Source organism: Myotis nattereri, assembly GCF_964212035.1.
Source record: "Myotis nattereri genome assembly, chromosome: X".
Taxonomy (NCBI): Eukaryota; Metazoa; Chordata; class Mammalia; order Chiroptera; family Vespertilionidae; genus Myotis; species Myotis nattereri.
Genome location: NC_138078.1, coordinates 145,312,674 through 145,326,008, shown reverse-complemented (window position 1 = coordinate 145,326,008; position 13,335 = coordinate 145,312,674). Strand labels below are relative to the sequence as shown.

General features: G+C 41.8%; 1 pseudogene across 1 annotated transcript; it reads left to right on the top strand.

Annotated features, from left to right (window-relative positions):
- Positions 1 to 6,379: 6,379 nt before the first annotated feature.
- LOC308511936 (large ribosomal subunit protein uL6-like) lies at positions 6,380 to 9,018 on the top strand (annotated as a pseudogene). Its single transcript has 2 exons — positions 6,380 to 6,397; positions 8,460 to 9,018. The product of its transcript is annotated as a large ribosomal subunit protein uL6-like (transcript).
- Positions 9,019 to 13,335: the final 4,317 nt, after the last annotated feature.

Here is a 13,335-nt window from a genome sequence, read left to right as displayed (position 1 = left end):
GCTCAGCAGTTGAGCGTCGACCCAGGAACCAAGAGGTCACTGGTTCGATTCCCGATCAGGGCATATGCCCAGTTGCGGGTTTGATTCCCAGTGTGGGGTGTGCAGGAGGCAGCCAATCAATGATTCTCTCTCATCATTGATGTTTCCATCTTTCTCTCCCTCTCCCTTCCTCTCTGAAATCAATAAAAATATATTTAAGAAAAAAAAAAGAAAAAAGAAAGAAAGCAGAGTCCTGGCTGGATAGCTCAGTTGGTTATAGTGCTGTCCTAATACACCAAGGTAGCAGGTTGGATCCCCGATCAGGGCACATACAAGAATCAACCAATGAATGTATAAATAAGTGGAACAACAAATCAATGTCTCTCTCTCTCTCTCTCTTTCTCTCTCTCACTCGCTCTCAAAATCAATAAGTAAAAAATTAATTTAAAAAAACAAAGCAGAAATTATACAGTTGAATACCCTTTGGCACCCATCCCCTTTCCTCCCTCAGTTACCACTGTCCTGAACTTGGAGTTTACCATGGTCATATATGTTTTGTTCTTCAAATTTATATGAATGTATCCATCAATTTCATAGTATTTTGTCAACATGATATAGCCTCGTTTTGCACAACTGGCATGAACACTGTATGGCCCCTATGTTGGTAGTGCAACTCTAGATATCCCTTATACTTACACGGTGCTCTCCTCACACAGGCCTCTTTTTTAAAATATATTTTTATTGATTTCTGAGAGGAAGGAAGAGGAGAGATCTAAACATCAATGATGAGAGAGAATCATTGATTGGCTGCCTCTTGCAAACCCCATACTGGGGATCAAGCCCACAACCTGGGCATGTGCCCTGACCGGGAATTGAACCATGACTTCCTGGTTCATAGGTCGATGCTCAACCACTGAGCAACACTGGCCGGGCCTCACATAGGCCTCTTAAGGGGCAGAAGACATCTTATGATTCTCATTTGACTCAAGAAGGAACAAAGGTTCAGAGAATGAAGGGGAGCCTTGAGACCTTCAAGGGACAGAGGCCTAGGCTGTGGTCAACTGGGTAGTACTGTGAGTCATATCAAGACAACTAGTGTGTTGCCCAGCCTGTGTAGCTCACTGGTTGGCATGTTGTCCCATGCACCAAGAGGTCACCGGTTTGATTCCCCATCAGGGCACAGGCCTGGGTTGCAGGCTCACCCCTAATAGAGGGCGTGTAGGAGGCAGCCAATGGATGTTTCTCTCTCATTGATGTTTCCATCTCTCTCCTTTCTTCTCTCTTTAAAAATCAGTAAAAACTTTTTTAAAAATGCAGTTTACAAAAGAAAGAAAAAAGACAACTGTGAGCAACTGGAGAGCAGGCAAGTGGGAGGGAGTGGAGTTGAGGGTAGGAAGGAATGGTAGACAAGTGAGGACAAAATAAAAGTGCAGAGTCTGAGGAGGGAGCTGTATGGCTTTAAATCTAGTAGTGACTCTCAACCGGAACTTCAAAAAACATTGATGCCTGGGACCCACCTCCAGAGATTCTAATGCATTGGCCTGCTGGGCGGCCTGGGCAGCAGGATGTTGAAAAGCTTTCCAGCGGATTTTGGATGCAAACCATTGAGTAAGCAAAGCAATTTGTCAGGCAGTGAATTGGTTGAGGGGGTGGTACTCAAAGGCTGTTTTGTTAACATTAATAAGATCTTAGACCTCAAAGCCTGGCTTGATAATGCAGTGTAAATAAGGTACTGAGATCTTAGCCCCAGATTCTATGGACAGAAATGGGCTAAAATGAGAGGTGATAATCTGCTTTCCTCAGAGCTGTTCATACTAGTCTTAAACTATGTGTTCAGTTATGGGGCTTTTACTTGAAGGGGAGAGTAGCAATTTTCACCACGACTGCCAGCAACCACCACAGGGTAATAGAATTCAGCAAACATTCTCTAAGTACTTCCTTTATGCAGGCGCTGTGCTGCACTAAAATAAGAGAAAATGGCAAAATCACAATCCTTGCCCTCAAGCTTACACTGAGGGCAACCCAGACACATTATACAACAATAAACACAATGTGCTGAGGGCTAGAGATAAGTCCAAAGCACAGGGAACACAGGGCAGACAACACCTAACTCTGCCCCAGGAGTCTCTGCCCAGGGCCTCAGAGTGGGCTTCACAGGAGTGAAAGGACAAGTAGGAGTTGCCTAAGGGCATCCTTGAAGCTGGGGGTTAGGACGAGCATGCGCAAAGGTTCAGGTGTAAAGGCACCTGCAGAAGGGCAAATAGTTTGGTGCGGTAGAAGCACAGGGAATAAATATGTGGTGGGGGAGAAGCAGGTGATGAGGCTGAGGGCGGGGCTTCCCCCTGCAGTCAGCTCATGCAATCATCAAAGGGAGGACTGCGCAAAGGACAGCGAGGTCCTAATGGAGGAGAGGGCATCTAACTTAGGGCTTGGACGATGAGTAGAAATTTACCAGGCTGGGATGTGGGATGGATGGGGGTGGGGAGAGGAGGGGGAACAGTGTGAGTAAAGAAGTGGAGGCAGGATGAGCCTGACGTGTCAGGTACAATGAAGGAACCAGCAATCTGGTAGAAATGATCAAAACCATCTGGGGCACATTTTGAAAATATCACTGCCTGGGTCCCACTTCCCCTCCTCCAGTAAGGATTCTGATTGATATGGTCTGGGGGTGGGGTCCAGGTCTTAGTATTTTATTTTAAATTTATCTGGGAAATTTAAATATTTCAGTATTTTTAATATGTTTTTATTGATTTTTAGAGAGGAAGGGAGAGGGATAGAGAAATAGAAACATTGATGAGAGAGGAACATCATTGATTGGCTGCCTCCTGCACCCGCCCCCCACCCCCCAACTGGGAATTGAGCCTGCAACCTTTTGGTTCCTGGGTCACCGCTCAACCGCTGAGCCACACCCGCCAGGCTAATTTTCAGTATTTTTTAAAAATCTCCCAGATGATCCTAATATACACCTGGGCTTGAGAGCCATAGCTATAGGGGAGCTGGTTAGGACACTGGGGGAAAGGTAGGCTAGAGCCAGAAAACAGTGATGATAAATTGGCTAATATATATTTAATTTTAACTATATGCCAGACATTTTTATTAATCTATTTAATCCTCATCGCCCTGTGAGGATAGATACTATTATCCTTATGTGGCAGATGAGTAAACAGTAATTTGACCAAAGTCCTATATCAAAGTAAGTGGCAGGCAGTCTGGCTTCCAAGCATATCCTAGAAAGACTTGTATTCCAATCCAAAGAGCTTGGGTTTGCTTCTGTGCCAGTCTTTATTAATTTAGTGTGTATCTGTTCAGAATTTCTTTATGCATATTTAAGCAAATATGAGTATGTATTCTCCTGTTTCTTACATAAAAGGTAACATACTCGATACACTGTTTTGTATCTTGCTTTATTTTTAGTTAATCCTCACTGGAGAAGATTTTTTCCATTAATTTTTAGAGAGAGTGGAAGGGAGGGAGGGAGAGGGAGAGAGAGAGAAAGAGAGAGATAGAGAGAGAAAGAGAGAGAGAGGGAGAGAGAGAAACATCAATATGAGACACATGGATTGGTTGCCTCCCACGCGTGCCCCACTCAGGGCTGGGAATCAAACCTGCAATCCAGATGTGACCTTGACTGGAAATCAAACCCACCACCATTTGGTGCATGGGCTGACGCTCTAACCACTGATGCACCAGCCAGGGCTGTGTCTGGCTTTATTAACAAAACTAGAGGCCCGATGCATGAAATATGTGCAAGAGTAGGCCTTCCTTCCCCCGGCTGCCAGCACCGGCTTCCCTCTGGCACCTGGGACCCAGGCTTCCCTCACAGTTCCGGCTTCTTCTGGAAGGTCGTCCAGTCTAATTAGCATATTACTCTTTTATTATTATAGATATCTTGGAAATCTTTACAAATCAGTACATAGAACCCAGCCGGTGTGGCTCATGGTTGAGAGTCGACCTATGAACCAGGAGGTCATGGTTCAATTCTGGTCAGGGCACATACCAGGGTTGCGGGCTTGATCCCCATTAGGGGGCATGCAAGAAGTAGGCAATCAATAATTCTCTCTCATCATTGATATTTCTCTCTCTCCCTCTCTCTCTCTCTGAAACCAATAAAAATTTATTTTTAAAAAATCAGTACATAGAGAACTTCCTCTTCTGTTATTTAGTGATATACTACTTAATTTCCCAGCATTTCTAGATCTTCCAGTTTTTATATTGTTACTTAGGATATCATGTATTTCCACTATGATCAGAGGATGAATTTCTTCTTTTTTTTTTATATATTTTTATTGATTTCAAAGAGGAAGGGAGAGGGAGAGAGAGATAGAAACATCAATGAGAGAATCATTGATTGGCTGCCTCCTGCACACCCCCTACTATGGACCAAACCCGTAACCCAGGTATGTGCCCTTGACTGGAATCGAACCTGGGACTCTTTAGTCTGCAAGCTGATACTCTATCCACTGAGCCAAACTGGCTAGGGCTCTTTCTATTTTTGTGGGGGAGGGGATGATGAATTTCAATCCTTTGAAGTTCATTAAGCTTACTCTATAGGTATTGATATGGTTAATTTTGGTAAATGTTCTATATGCATTTCAAAAAAGTTTATTCTGTTGTCGTTGGCTGTGGTGTCCTGTATATGTCAATCATTAATTGTTCATATATTTTATATCCTTCCAGACTCATGGAGTGGGAAGAAGATGCTTGGGTCTGAGTTCTTAAATATACTGTTAACCAATCCATCTTTGTTTTTGGATGCACTCTTCCTTCCAGAGATACTGGTACTGTTAATTTTGAAGTATCTTGGGGATTTCACTTTCAATATGTTTTGTACTGGTCTCAGCCTATCAGTAACCAGTGCTGTGTCTGGACCGGCCCTTGTGTTTCTTACTGTGATTGGAAGAAGCCCTTTAGCAATAACCATCAGGAAACTTTGACAAGATACAGGTTTATTACTTACTAGACCCGGAAATTACACAGCACCAACTGGGGCCACAGAGGGAGAGAAGGAGGGGGAGAAGGAGAATGGGTCTGGGGTTCTGTTTTTATTGGGGTCAAGGATAGGGGCCTAGAGTTTGGCTGGCTCATTCTTTGTTAGTGAATTTAAAATATAAGAGTGGGAATCTAAAATGCAGTAAGAGAAAACAAACGCATAGCCCAAATGGTCAGATATTGAAATCATTTCATTCAATCAGAAAAATATTTTTTATTGAATCTATTGGGATTACAGTGATTAATAAAAATATACACATTTCAGGTATATAATTCTACAACACATGATCTGTGTACTGTATTGTGTGTTCATCACACCAAGTCAGGTCTCCTTCCATCACCATTTATCTCCCCCTTTACCTTCTTCTATTATCCCCCATGGAATTTAAAATTTTTAAAAACTTCTACATGGTTGGGATTTTATAAAAAGTATTAGTTTCTTGTAGCTGCTGTAGTAAATTACCATAAACTTGGTGGCTTAAAACAATGAAAATTTATACCCTCTCTCAACAAAAAGAGAAAACTCAACCAAGATCTCTAAAACAAAGGAGCCTAAGTAGGGGGAAGCACCTGGCTTTTATCTAGTCTAGTGGCTGGGAATGTGTTTATTGGAAGTAGGTGCCTCTTTGAATTGGACGTCTCAGGCAATCAAAGCTTAAGCCGGCACTTGCATTACAAAAGAGAACAAAAAACAAATGTTAGGGCTTACACTGTGCAATAGTTTGCTGACTTTCATCCTCCCAGCTGCTGGTATATTATTTAGTTTTCTATGGTCTGCTTTATCCATTACTACTCATGCACATTTCAGAATTTTCCTCTCCAATTCTTTTTGTCCTTATGGATTGATGTCTTTTTGTAGGTATACTCTGAAGAATTACTTAATTTTTGAGTGGGTAATATGCATATACTTCAAAAATGAAAAGGTGTGCAGTGGAAAACTTCCCGCCATCACTGTCAATCTACCCAGTGTCCACCCTCCCCACACATTCATCATTTATATTCATTTATCATATAATCTAGTGTTTTCATATACTCTCTCATTGATAATGATTTTTAAAGATATATTTTTTTATTGATTTTAGAAAGAGGAAGGGAGCGGGAGAAAGAGATAGAAACATTGAAGAGAGAGTAGGGGGCATGCAGGAGGCAGCCGATCAATGATTCTCTCTTATCATTGATGTTTCTATCTCTCTCTGAAATCAATAAAAACATATTTAATAGATCAATCAATCAATCAATCAATCAATAATAGGAGTGAAGACCTATAAGGATGCCTTTTATTCAGTTGGACAAACTAATAACTGGGTCATTTGGATTTGCATCTTCTATAATTGGTGCTGAGAGAGAAAAGTGAAGTGGTGGGTTTTCCCTTGGTGTCTCCTGGAGGACTTATCATATGGAACCTAAGGCCATGGGTCTAAAAGAGGTGGTCAGTAGTTGCTAAAGAATGACAGGACTTGATTTAATGTTTGAGTCCTACTAGACACTGAAGGTACAAAAATGTATGGTGTCTGAGGTTCAGACGGAGTTTGAAATTTACTAGATCCAAACCTAACAGCTGTGTGACTTAGGCTTTGTCTCATTTTCTTATCTTAAAATTTAGGTAAAGGCACTTACTTGAAGATCATGTGGATTTAGTAGAATGGAAAGCATTTATTAAACAACAAAAGGAAACTTCTGTGGGAGTAGAGCTTTAATATTCTCACCACCGCCACAACAAAATGGTGATTATGTGAGGTGGATGATATGCTAACTAACCTTATTATGGTAAACATTTCTCAATATCTATGTGTATTAAAAAAATCACCACATTCTACACCTTACACTTACGCAATGTCATATATCAATTATATCTCATAAAGCTGAAAAGAATGTCTCAAGGAAAACCTACTTACCCACGCCCCATTAGAGAATTAGATTTTCTTCTTCCATTCCTCTCTCCTTCTCCTTTTCTTCTCCTCCCCTTCTTTTTTTTCATTGAGGTGAAATTCACAAAACATAAAATTATTATAAAGTGAGCAATTCAGTGGCAATGAGTATATTTACAGTGTTGTGCAACCACCACCTCTATCTAGTTTCAAAATGTTTTCATCACCCCAAAAGGAAACCCTGTACCCATTAAGCAGTTGCCCACACTCTCCATCCCTCAACCCCTGGCAACCACTGATCTGTGTTCTGTCTCTATGGATTTACCTATTGTGAAAGCATACAATGTGTGAGCTTTTTTGTCTGGCTTCTTTCACATAGCATAGTGCTTTCAAGATTCATCTGCATTACAGTATGCCTTATGTACTTCATACTTTTTTATGACTGAATAATAAATATTCTATTGTATGTATATACCACATTTTGTTTATCCATTCATTTGATGATGGACGTATGAGTTGTTTCCACCTTTTGACTGTTGTACATAGTGATGCGTGTACAGGAATTTGTTGAGTACCAGTTTTCAGTTGTTTGGGGGAATCTACCTAGGAATGGAATTGCTGGGCCAGTTGATAATTCTATGTTTACGTTTTTGAGGAACCGCCAAACATACCACAGCAGCTGAAATTGTTTTACATTTCCATCAGCAGTATGAGGGTTTCAATTTCTCCATATTCTTGCCAACATTTATTATTATTTTTTAAAAAATTTATTATAGCCATCCTAGTGAGGCTGGTATCTCACTGTGGTTTTCATTTGCATTTCTCTAATGATAAATGATGTTGAGTATCTTTTCATGTGCTTCCAAGACATTTGTATGTCTTCTTTGAAGAAATGTCTATTGAAGTCCTTTACCCATTAAAAAATCTAATTTTTAAAAATATCTTATTTAAAAAATATTTTTATTGATTTCAGAGAGGAAAGGAGAGGAAGAGAGAGATAGAAATATCAATGATGAGAGAGCATCATTGATCTGCTGTCTCCTGCACGTCCTCCACTTGGGAATCGAGCCCGCAACCTGGGCATGTGCCCTGACCGGGAATCGAACTGTGACCTCCTGGTTCATAGGTAGATGCTCAATCACGGAGCCACATCAACCGGGCTGTTTTTAATTTTGTTGTTGAATTATGGGTTCTATTATATTCTGGATACTAGACCCTTATAAGATTTGCAATTACGTTCTCCTGTGAGTTGTCTTTTCACTTTGATGCACAGAAGTTTTACTTTTTTTAAAAAAATATATTTTATTGATTTTTTACAGAGAGGAAGGGAGAGAGATAGTTAGAAACATCGATGAGAGAGAAACATCGATCAGCTGCCTCCTGCACATCTCCTACCGGAGATGTGCCCGCAACCCAGGTACATGCCCCCGACCGGAATCGAACCTGGGACCTTTCAGTCTGCAGGCCGACACCCCATCCACTGAGCCAAACCGGTTTCGGCAGAAGTTTTACATTTTTATGAAATCCAATTTATCTGTTTTTTTTTCTTTTGTTGACTGTACTTTTGATGTCATACTTAAGAACTCACTGTCACTCTTTGCCACACTTACTGTGAGGATAAAGACCCTTCTCAGCAATCAAACTGTCAACATCCCAGAAAATGTTGACATCTCTCTCAAGGGGCGCACAGTTATTGTGAAGGGCCTCAGAGGCACCCTGTGTAGGGGTTTCAATCAAATCAGTGTGGAACTCAGTCTCCTTGGAAAGAAAAAGAGGCTCTGGGTTGACAAATAGAAAGGAACTGGCCACCGTTTTCACTATCTGCAGTCATGTACAGAACATGATTAAGGGTTTTACACTGAGCTTCTGTTACAAGATGAGGTCTGTGTACACTCACTTCGCCATAAATGTTGTTATTCAGGAGAATGGTTCTCTTGTTGGAAACAGAAATTTCTTGGGTGAAAAATACATCCACAGGGTTCGGATGAGGTCAGGTGTTGTTTGTTCAGTATCTCAAGCCCAGAAAGATTAGTTGATTCTTGAAGAAAACAACATTGAACTTGTATCAAATTCAGCTGCTTTGATTCAGCGAGCCACCACAGTTAAAAGCAAGGATATCAGAAAAATTTTGGTTGGTATCTATGTTTCTGAAAAAGGCCCAGTTCAGCAGACTGATGAATAAGATCTAAGTTGTCCAGCTATAGAAACTGCAAGATTCCAAATGATTCCTCAGAATTATTTGCAGTATTATATTTATTGAATTCATTGGGGTGACCCTGGTTAACAGGTCTCAGGTGCACAATTGTACAATACATCATTTGTACAACATACTGTGTGTTCACTACTCCAAGTAAAGTTTCTGTCCATCACCATTTATCTCCCCTATACAGTGGGGCCTTGACTTACGAGTGTCCCGACTAACGAGTTTTTCAAGATACGAGCCATCTCTCGGCCGATTTTTTGCTTTGAGTTGCGAGCTAAAATTCGGGTTACGAGCCAGCTTCAGATACCCCACCGCTAGTTGGCGCAGCAAACGTCACAGTGAACGCCACAACATCAGCCCAGCATCACGTGTCTCACTCGTTCACTTTATGATTTGACATACGAGTAATTTGAGTTACGAGCTCCGTCACGGAACAAATTAAACTCGTAAGTCAAGGCCCCACTGTACTCTTTTCCACCTCTCTCTACTCCCTTCCCCTGGCAATCACCACACTGTTGTCCCTGTCCATAAGTTTTTTCTCTTTCTTTTCTTTTTTTAGTTTTGGTGATATTTTAAAGATGAACCCTAGCCAGTTTGGCTCAGTGGATAGAGCATCGGCCTGTGGACTGAAAGGCCCCAGGTTCAATTCCAGTCAAGGGCACATGTCCAGGTTGCGGGCTCGATCCCCAGTGTGGGGATGGGCAGGAGGCAGCTGATCCATGATTTTCTCTCATCACTGATGTTTCTCTCTCTCCCTCTTCCTTCCTCTCTGAAATCAATAAAAATACATTAAAAAAATAAAGATGCAAAAAAAGCCATGTATTGATTTGGAGGAAAAGAAAAAAAGAATTCATTGTCAAGGTCATGAAGATTTACTGGAGCCTCTTCTTGCAGTGGCCTCAGCTCATGGCTCTTGGTATCTTGGAAAAGCTCCACTTTGAGATGAACATTGTTACCACTCATCTTCACTTTTTGGCCCCATTTCCATCCCAGCCCCAAGCCCTAATGGAAAGAAGGCCATTACACTGCCCAGGATCCTTCCCTGTGTGCCCAATTGCCAAGTGACCAAGTCAACCCATGCCTAGGAATTCCCCCCTCCCCGTGGCCAACATTTTGTATTTCCATCAATCATGTTGCTACCTCTGGCTGTAGAAGAGCAGCAGTGAATTAACTTGGTTGAAGGTGTTTCGTACCTACCACCCAGTAGTAGAGTGAAATTAAAATTATCTCCAAATCTTCAAGAATTCAGAACATTGATCTTTCAGCAAATTAGCTTTCATCAGTTGGGTTGTAGGTGAGTTGATGGTTTGGTGACTTGGCCATTTAGACTATTGGATTTTTTTCAAGAAAGTGCTATCTTTTGATAATAAAGAAGAAATAAGAATAGAGATGTAGATCTGGTTATTTTTGCCAAAAGAAACACCGGAAGGATAAACCATAGATGAATGCAATTGTTCACCCCAAGGCGAGGTTGGACACCTGAGAACTCTGAAAGCAGCTAGAGTTCACAGGAAAGGGCAGAGTACTATGGAGGATGGAGCTGCACAGAGAGTGTTCCCTTCAAGTCTTCAAGCAGTAGGGACAAGCACACATATGTAAGAAAACTGCCTGAGGCCAGGGAAAGACCACTGAAAAGGATCAGAAGGAACAATACACAGAGGCAGGAAAAGTTCATCCCCAACATCTGCCTGAGTGGGAAAATCAATTAACACACGAGGCACTGAATAAGGATCACAGAAGGGTATTGCTTCAGTACCAAATTAGCTCTAGACTATCAGCCAAATTAGCCCTGGACTAAAGGTTATTCAGGCCTGCCCTAAAAAACTTAAATGCAAGCCTCAACAGTATCAAATTGATTAACTGTGTCCCAGAACAAATTTTTAAAAATATATTTTTATTGATTTCAGAGAGAGGAAGGGAGAGATAGAAACATCAATGATGAGAGAGAAAATCATCAATCTCCCCCACCCCCTACCGGGGATTGAGCCCATAAGCCGGGCAGGTGTCTTGACCTGGTGCATGGGACAATGCTCAATTTACTGATCCACATTGGCCAAGCACCCCAATTTTTTAAGTACAAAAAAATTCAGCACTCAACAAGGCAAAATATACAATATCTGGCATGCAATAAAATATGATCAGGTATGAAAAGAAGCAGGAGACTACAACCCACATAGTTAAAAATAATCCATAGAAAATGACCCAGATGATCAATCCAGTAGACAAAGAACGTCAAAACAGCTTTATGTTCAAGAAGGGGGAGGAAAGCATGAGCATGACTGACATATGGCGCCCAAGGAAGACCCTTCTCTGCCCCCACCCCATCCTCTGCTCCTGGACTCAGAGCTGAGATCCAGTCCTTGTTCAAGAAATTATGGTCGTGACTCATTGAATGGTGGAACTGGCTGGAAATCTGCTTCCTGGAACCTGCCAGAAATCCACCATCTAGGGTGCCAAAGAAAGTTGTTCATGGGAAGGTGAGTCATCAGAGGCACTCTGCGACAAAGCTATATATGAGGGAGGGTGTCAGGGAAGTTGCTGGCCACTGGGTGCTGCTGGCTGCCTTGCACAGCAAAAAATGGGAAAATGGAGAAGCTGTGAGTGCTTCGCTGTCTGATGGGAGATTCCCGGGAGAAGCTGCTGGCCACTGGGTGCTGGTGGTCACCTTGCACTGCAGGAGCAAGGCACCGGAGAACCTGTGATGCTTCAGGACGCTGGTGCTGGAGAAAGCTGTGTATGCTGCAGCAACCTGCTGAGTGGGCCCACCAGAAGCAGGAAGCAAAACCGTTTTCCTTCTTGCAATGTCTTTCCAGTGCCCTCTACTGGCAAACCTTCAGTACCAGCTGGTGAAGGAAATACATTTAAAAGGACCAGAGCCATTTGCACAGAACAGGCATAAAAGATGAATTTGAAGCCAAGAGACAAAAATCAATAAGTGGAACAGTCCGCCCGTTTGATTACTCAGCTTCCATATGCACCCTTCCACACGTATTTGAATTCTCCTACAACAAAACGATTCTACAAGATATATCTAACAAGATATAGCTACCCTTCTCACAAGAGAGGAAGTTTCACTCTTTCCCCAAATTATATCTCAAGAGTCATTATATTCATTACTGTTTATATTAATTATTCCTCAAATTTAGTCATAGTCTCACTAATATTCCAGCATCTAAAGATGAAATTAATTTCCAATAAGTATTCGTATATAAAATTAAAATGGGAAAGAGACAGAAAAAGAAAACGACTAGCATATACAAATAAATACAGAAATATAACAAGCAAGAAGAAAATAAGCAAAGCTACAATAGTACTCATTTCTGTAATTGTTCACAAGGTTGTAATTGCCATCACTGGCTTCCTTCTTCCACTATTCATTCTGTATTTTCCCTGCCTTCCTCCAGAACCTCAGATGCTCTCTTTACCTGATGGAGTCACCCAAACTTTAATTCCTGAAGAGTTTGAGTCCTCAATCATCTTGCCTGTTTTCAGTTGCTATAGTTCTCCATTAACTTTTACTGTTGGGCATGGAAGTACTAAGAGGCATCTCAGATACTCCTCCGGGTTGCAGACATAATCTTCCTTGCCTCCACAGTGTAGCAGCAACTGATTTCCCCTTAGTAATGAAGATCAATCGCTCTAACTAGTAAATTAACTCTACTTCCCCTCTCCCTTTTTTCCCCTGTAGTTTCTCTGGCTTAGGAGCCCAAAATATCCAAATGTTCTCACTTTCCAATGCAATGGAATCATTGTTGTGCTCCCTGGTTGAGGCCTCACCCACTGGCAAAGAGGACTTATTAGAACTCAAGGCGCAGTGTCCCTAGCTTCATTAGGATCTTCCCACACATACACACTCCAACTTTCAGGATACTATTCCTTCCCAATAAGTGCGAGACTGGGAGCTTAATTTGCCTTGTAATTAAGCCAGTAGTGCTGAGATTTTGGGTTTGATTTTCAGTAATCTCAGCCCTTCAGCTACAGGAGATAAGGCTCTCCTTCAGGGCACACCTAGAAACTTTTGAGTCATTTATGGTGCTTGAGCTGGGGATTCCAATCCCTGAGCAGGCTCATGGCTGGCGAGTGCTGCTGCAGTGGCAGGAGCCTCTCTGGCCTCTGTGGCAGCGCTAAGGATGTCTGACTGTCATCTGACTGCCAAGAAGGTGCAGGCCAGGCTGAGGGACACCCCCACCCCCAGAGTGCACCGGGCCTCTAATATATATATATATATATATAATTTTAAATTAACCATCAACAGGCACTTAGATTTCCAAACAAGCAGAGATCAAAGTTGCCAAG